A 7770-nucleotide genomic window follows, 5' to 3' on the forward strand; every position below is an offset into this window, starting at 1 on the left:
ACGCTGCATAATTCTTTTATTGTAGTGAATAACACGTTTACACTATAATATTATTGACTTCTTTTGATTATAAGCAAATAATATGTACGTTTACTTATTTAAAAACGTTAGTTAAGATTTGTCTTGGGGTGCGCGACGGCGGTTACTATAGTTCAGTGCGACATCGCGCACGTAAACAGCTGTTCGCAGGTGGTTCAGCGATGTGTGTTGTCTTATCTACGTTCTATGACCGTTTCGTTCTGCCTGTGCTACAACAATCTGCAAGATGACCTATCGACAAGTTCATATAGCTACCCTCACCGTATATGCAGTATTCGGAATTCGGCTGCCACGAAGTTGTCGTGTCAGCCCAACAAGATCCTCGAGCTACCCGTGCTCAGCGCCAGCTTCTGAAGAAATGATGCGTGTATATTGCCCGTGATTGCGCATATGTGGTGCCTGCTACTAGCCATATTCTTACGCCAAACGCAACAAGAAGCACCAACCCGAACGCCCGCGTGTGCCCCTGCACGAAGCCTCAAACGATCTCTGTGATTACGACGTGGAATGAAAATTGTGTTGTGAAATTCAACCTTAGCGCCAGCCTGGTTCGTCCATCGCCGTGCTTGCGCTGCGAATATATATATGGGAGCCCCCTCTCAATATTTCTAAAGCCGCAAAAGCCGACGCATCAAATGTTTCGAGCAGTTACCGTCACTTTTGTTGAAACCTGTACGTTGTAACATAGCATTCTAAAAGACACGCTTCTCGTCCACTTTGTTGTCCCGTGTCTCGCGCTGGTAGTATACTCGGAACTTCTAACAAGAGGACCATGTCAGTACGCGCTATTCATAATGCAGGATCGTAGGGCCACGGCAGGCGCACTTGCCGTAGAATTTTTCAGCTTTCTGCTCAGCCTCGCACGCCTCTCACGGTTAGCCTGTTTTGTGGAAATAAATATTATTATATTATTAATGTTATTAGATATTATAGTTTCTTCACTGTAATTTATAGCAATCATCCAGATTTCTTAAGCTAGTCATGCGTTTAACCTGTATTAGATCAACACTGTTACCACATGCTTATGGGAGTCATTTCAAACTAGATTGCTCAGCCAGAGAAAGTACAAATGCAAGCCTCAATGTTTATTCCAATTTGGTATTCCTAAACATTACATTGACAGAATTTTATGCCTGCTTGCATTTCCTGCAATTCAATGTTCAGAGCTGGAAAAACTTATTCCTTTTCTTGCTGTTGAATGGCTGCTTCAATGTTGATAGCAAGCTATAATTATTCATTTCGAAAGTGTTAAGCAATTACTATATGTCTAAGCTTATCAATGCGTTTTTGTTCCACGAAGACAATTAAGTTTTCTCTCTCCCTCTCATTGACAGCCATGGAATGAAACCGTTCACTTTCATAAGTATCAGGATGCAAACATTCTGAAATTTGTCCTGAACATTTGTCTGCGTCCTATAGTGTGCATGTTTGTATTAAGTTCTGGGGTTACAATCGCAGTGATCTACACATATTGTTATACTGCAACAAACAAATTTATTTCACTTTGTTTTCAAATCTACAATGTGGCCATGCAGTAACGACTGCATTAATAAGCAAAAAAGAAAACTGCAGATTCAGTGTACGTGTTGTAATCTATGCGAAGTGAAGTTTTTGTCAAGTGGTCAATTAAATGCTGTTAAAGTAACTGCGATATATACAATTTGTCTTATTTTCAACAATCCAACTTGTCATCTTTTGCAAGGTTTGCTTATGTACCGCATAGGTCACAACCTTAATGTCATGTAATCTTTATGCATTACACTGTTCACAAACCATACCGAAACGCAAACGGCAGTTAATGTAGATGCACGCTGGGAGACATCAACACAGTGACGTTTGTTGAGCAAGGAATGGTGCGAGGTGTATGCAGATGAATGAATGACGTGCTTATGTACTTATTTATTTATATACCTCTCAGGCTGCAAGGTTGGAGTATTATGCAAGGGGGAATAAAAAAGTTGTTACAAAAGGAAGAAGGGCACAATAAGAAAAAAACCAGCAAAAAAAGCAGTACCACTACATTGCACCAACTAGCCCAACGTGTTTTACTGGCTCAACATTATACAATACTTAACAAACAATAACAGAAAAAGTTACTGCCCATGCACCCTGTACAGACGGTAAACCAGCAAAGCCGAAATGTGCGGCCCCGGTGTTTATAACTGGGTTAATTCCAATGGCTTATTCAAGTCTTTCTATATTATTGGTTATGTCTGTGTTTCTTAATGAGGTTATGCACATGTTTGGCTTGGGTTTATCACGTTGTTTATTTGTAATGCCACACATCGCACTTTGCAAGATCACCATCTTCGAAAGTGCAATGAGCAGCGGTTCGTTGTGTTAATCCAGGTGGTCCATCGAAGTCTTTCTTAATTATGTTACGCATTTGTGTTTTGTAATGCGTTAATCATAATGTTTATGACTCAGTTATGCACTGTAGTTACCAAGTGACACACCGGGGCTGCACATTTCATTTAATTAAATACAGGGACACATTTTTGAACCTATAGGGAAGTCTGAGAGAGACTTCTGCACGCGCGCTCTGCTGCTAGAGAGAAACGACGTCACTATCGGTGTAGCCAATGGCCCGCCACACCTTTGCTGCAAGATAATTATGACATCATGATCTTGTCTTAACCCAGTCCCACTCTGTGTCCCTTCCTTGCAATAATGCGTAGATAAATGTTTATGTGTTAAATGCATAAGCATTTCTATGTCTACCCAACAAGAAATGTCTCCATCCCTCATGTAAGACGAACAATGGCTCACAACCCCCGAAACAATGGCTCATACCCCTACGCTAGGGTTCTTGTGATCGGACCATCTAGGCATATACAGCTTCACTCTAAAAAGAATGAACACCTTTCTGCTAGATACCAAGATAATCTTGTGAGGTGTACTAACAAATGAAAGTTTATTGACCATGCCGAGTAAATGCAGGTCGACAAGCAATAAATCGAATTCACACAAAAAGCAGAAGCAAGATCTGATGCGTGTCCATACAAATCCCAACAGCAAACGCATCCATCTCTGAAAGTGTAACAGCGGCCATGCTGACACAAGATTCTCCCAGTGTATTTGCATCTACAGCATCCATAATTTCTCTAGGCAGCCGATCTCCACAGAATGCTAGCTTCTTCCTCTACAATGCACTCTCCACATCTGAGCGTGCATTGTAGAGGAAGAAGCTAGCATTCTGTGCAGATCGGCTGCCTAGAGAAGTTACGGAAGCTGTAGATCTAAAAATTCTGGGTTAATCTTGTCATCACGGCCTCCGTTAGAAATGGATGCATTTCCCATCAGGAAATGCACATGAGCTTTTGCTTCTCCTTTTTGTGTATGTTCAGTCTATTGCTTGTCAGCGAGCATTTACTCGGTGTGTACATTAAACTTTTGATTCTTAGATCATCACGGTTTTCTTGTTTGTCCTATGTGCTCTTTGGTGCCATTTGCAGCCAGGCTATTTGTTCTTTTTTTTTTAGACTGCAGCAAGTCACTTTAATGGCCCTCATGATACCTTATAAAATCTTTTATTTCGCCAATGTAGCAAGAATGTACAGTGTGAAGCAGTAAGAACAGGGTATGCTAACTTCTAATTAAAAGGTTTATTGTGAAAATGCAGTGATCTATAAAGGTTACCACAAAGTAGTACAGCAATAAAACCTGATAAGGACTAGTGCTTGATGAAACCAAACATAAAAGCAGGAAAGGGGGAAAATACATATAGATATACAAGTCCAGGGAAAAAAAAACAGTGATCACTAAGTGTGCAAGTGGCTACCTTCCAGGAAACTCATTTTTTTCCCAATGGCATGGAACTGGAAGAATGTGCTTGCATTGCATAAGCAAGCTGTCAGTCTGTCTACTGGAATAACAACAGTGTTTCTTGAAAGGTGCTGGCATGCAGGATTGGCAATTGTAATTATTTTTTCCTGCACTTGGAATTTTTCTCTATTTTCTTTCTGTAGCCTTTTTATTTATGTTTGGCTGCATCAAGCACCAATTTTTATCTATCCTTCAAAGATGTCTTTCTTTTTCTGGGAAAAACTGGGGAAAGGCAGGAGATGGAAATTCAAGACGATGAGCAACATGAGAAAAAGGTGGAAGTAGGAGCCAACGTTTCCACACGTGGACCTTGAAGAAGACAAGTCCACTTGTCGAAACGTTGGCTCCTGCTTTCACCTTGTTCTCGTTTTGCTCATCACCCTTTTACAACTCGCCACATTTTTACAAATGAACCTCAGTTGAAAGTTAGTCCTCATCCATATCTAGTGTCATCCTGTTGATACTGCTTCATGCTATGCACTCTTGCAACATTTGTGTGTGTGTGTGTGTTTGTGTGTGTGCACACGCGTGGATTTGGATGCGAGATCGGGCCCTTGGGCAGAGGTATCTTTCATCTCCTGTGCAGCCTTATGAATTCATTAACTATACTGCAACAGAAATGCGATGGACAGGAACGAAGTGAACACACAGAGCGCTTCGTTCTTGTGTGTTGTCTATCTGTTGCACTTTAGTTAATAATGAATACACACAAACTCATCTAGTTTTCAGTTATTACGTCAGGCTTATAAGCCCACTTGTGTCCTGGAATATCTGCATGGCTATGTATCCTGTAATTCAATTTCTGGCCATGTGCTGGCAAGTCGCATGTTAATCTCCTGATTTTCCTGTCAATCTTGTGTGATGTGCAGGCCCAGACAGTTTCTGGTGAATCCATGCAGGGTGTTGTGCAGGGTGTAATCTGCATTACAAGTGCTGCTTTGATTGCTTTCCGTTCAGCTTTTCTAGGTGTAGGTTGACCTGGAATGGTACTCACTTATATGGGGTTTAGTTTTATGTAGTGTCATACTACCGTTACACTGCTATTGCTATTGCCAGATCAGTGTACTATATGTGCCTTATGTTTGCTTGTATCTTCATGACTAGCAACCTCCTCTGTGTGTTTGGCAGTTGCATATAGTCTCCTGGCCTAATTGTTTGCCCCCATGTTCCATGGTATGGGCCTGTTGTGTTTCAAGTTCTGGTACTCCCGAGGTTGTGTTTCTGAAGGGAGGGGTAGTCGTCTTTGCATCTCATATGCTAGCTGGCATAGTATCTTGGGATGAGGTTCTGAGCTCTTGAGACAAAGAATTTGTGCTGCAGGCTGCAACTCTACTCTGTCTAGGTGCTTGTTCGTTAGCTCTTTGAGGTCTTCAAGCATGGTACAGTTGGAAAGACCTGTTATTACTACCCGATGCCTGTATTCGATGAGTTGTCTTTTTTATGTGCTGCTGGTAATTCATACCGTACTATACCTTGGACACAAGCACAGCATCTGCGATTTTCTATAGTATCCGCTCGCCCACTGCCGTTATTTCGAGATTATTCTTTTCACCAGGTGTGGAAGTCGCGTCCAGGCATTGCATAATTGTTTCACCCACATGCTGGCTCTGCCGTCATGGGCTTACACTAGCTGAGGATTTGTGGATGTTGACTTGCGGGCATATTTGTCCAGCTATGTGGATCACAATGTGCAATCTGGGGTAGTTCTTGATTATAGTCTTTCTTTTTTTTCTGACGTCGATATGAGCTGACTTATCAGAAAGCGAGAGGCCAGACTAGCCAAGAAAGTCTGCAGTGTTGTCGAGGGCTTGTTGCATCATTCTTGATTTCTGTATAAGATAGCTTTCCCACAGACTGTAATACACCATAGGCTGTAGTGTTTCTTGTAGTATGCCCGTGTTGTTGGTGTGTGTGGGCTAAACGTACCTCCAACTCTCACCTGGAATTTTCTGTCTTTCAGAAAGTTAGTTTAAGTGCTCTACCAGAAATGTTTTTGCTCATCATTCCTCTCATTAGTGCAGCATGAGGTACTGCTGTTAACCCTTTAATGACGAGACATATAAATACCAGGAAAACATGTTTATTGTTCTATCTAAATATGCAAACCACATCAAGAGTAAACATAATCAACAAAAAGAAAAAATATTGTGCAGAAGCTTTTCAGCAATAGAGGGAAAACTCCAGGCAGGAAACTGGAAGTGGGCTTCACCCCAATGAAGCCACCTAGCTTTATTTTCAATTTGTATAGACAGCTCTTATCATATGTGAACCATAGGTGCCCATTTCATTTGCTTTACATCAGATGTGCGACACCACTGCAGCTGCATACGTTGCATTGGCCTGTCTCCTCCGAACTTGCTTGCACAAGACAGTGAGTCGCGTGCCAAACTTCTTCCTCGTCCAGTGTTCCTGCTCTAAACCAACAAATGACGCTTGCTGCCTGTCATTCACTGTTGGCCGAAGACATTTAGCTAGAAACTTCGTGCTCAATACTTAAACTCGACAACAAAAAAAATTTTCTTTTGGTGTGTTGCCTGTAGGCAACACTCGTCAATAAAGGGTTAAAAGCCTCTTCACTCTGTTCATTCTTTCATAAGCGGTATTACACAATGTCCTGCAATAAAGCTTCTGCTGCTTATGGCCCACTCATATCTGCCAGAAGGGACAACTCTTGAAAAAGGTTTTCTTTGTGCTATGTGTGCGACGTAGTATGAGCATTCATGCCTTGACATTTATACATCTGCAGAACCAGCTTCTTGACAGAGTACTTGCTATACCTGATCATGCTTACTTGTACAGTGCTGTTGAACAATACATATTGATGCAATAAATATTTACACACTTGAATTATCACGAAAGATGATTGTTTTACAATTCTGCACTTTGCTTTCTATTGGTGTTAGATTTTGCATAAGCATGCCCCCCGTGCAATAGCATTTTGAAGTGTAAGGGTTCAATAAAAGGTGATGAACTAAATCTAAGTGCAAGAGCGTTTTTTGACACCTATGACTCCCATCGAAATGCGACTTCCATGGCTGGCAAATCAATCCCTCGCCTTGTGTTAGCAGCAGAATGCTATAGCCATAGTGGCAGGTGAACAAATTGCAGAACAATATTTCTCTCTATAATTTTTTTTCTTGCCTGTATGTAAGTAAAGTTTGGAATAAGTTTGTCAGTGCAAAAAAGCCCAGTTTGTGTTCTTTTATTGAATAAACCACATATTGTGTATTGTTGAAATGCAGAAATTTGTTCTAGAATCCTCAGGTGATATATGTTCTTGCAAGTAGCATGGTATTTCATTACTTATAAAGATAGTAATCGCAGCGGATATCGTTATATGGGTTCACACACTAATATATGTGACCACAAACTTATTAGAAACTTACTAGAAACGTGTTAGGCATGAATGTTTCTGCACACTTGATCAGCTGTGAACGTGCAAGAACTGCTTGTACTGGCTGACTTCACTGCACAGTGTTGATTTACTTTTCTTCGGCGTGTCGTTTTATACTGTTTTATCCCCACAAGAACAGGCCGTTTGCCTGCTTTTCGCATTGTTGCACGAGTTCTACATAACTGCGCAGGAGGGTACGTTGTCACTGTACTTAATTAATCTACTAGCTGTACAGTTAATTACCTTGCAGAGCAAGTGTTCATACAGATGCAGTAAGGATACAAAGTCCGCAACATAGTCAATGTTTATTGGTTTCTGTGCAAGAAAAAAAAATTCTCCAGAGAAGATGTGCAACTAAACGTGCATGTAATATTTTATTCAAGCCACGGATTTAATGCTATCGCAGCAAACTCATTACGATAGCCTACACTTTTGCTCTGTCAAATTTAATAAGAGGCAAGATAAGCTTTCAAGATGCATCGGGAAATTCGTGCTTGAAAACCGACAAGAAA

This window comes from Dermacentor albipictus, chromosome 7, assembly GCF_038994185.2.
Source record: "Dermacentor albipictus isolate Rhodes 1998 colony chromosome 7, USDA_Dalb.pri_finalv2, whole genome shotgun sequence".
Classification (NCBI taxonomy): Eukaryota; Metazoa; Arthropoda; class Arachnida; order Ixodida; family Ixodidae; genus Dermacentor; species Dermacentor albipictus.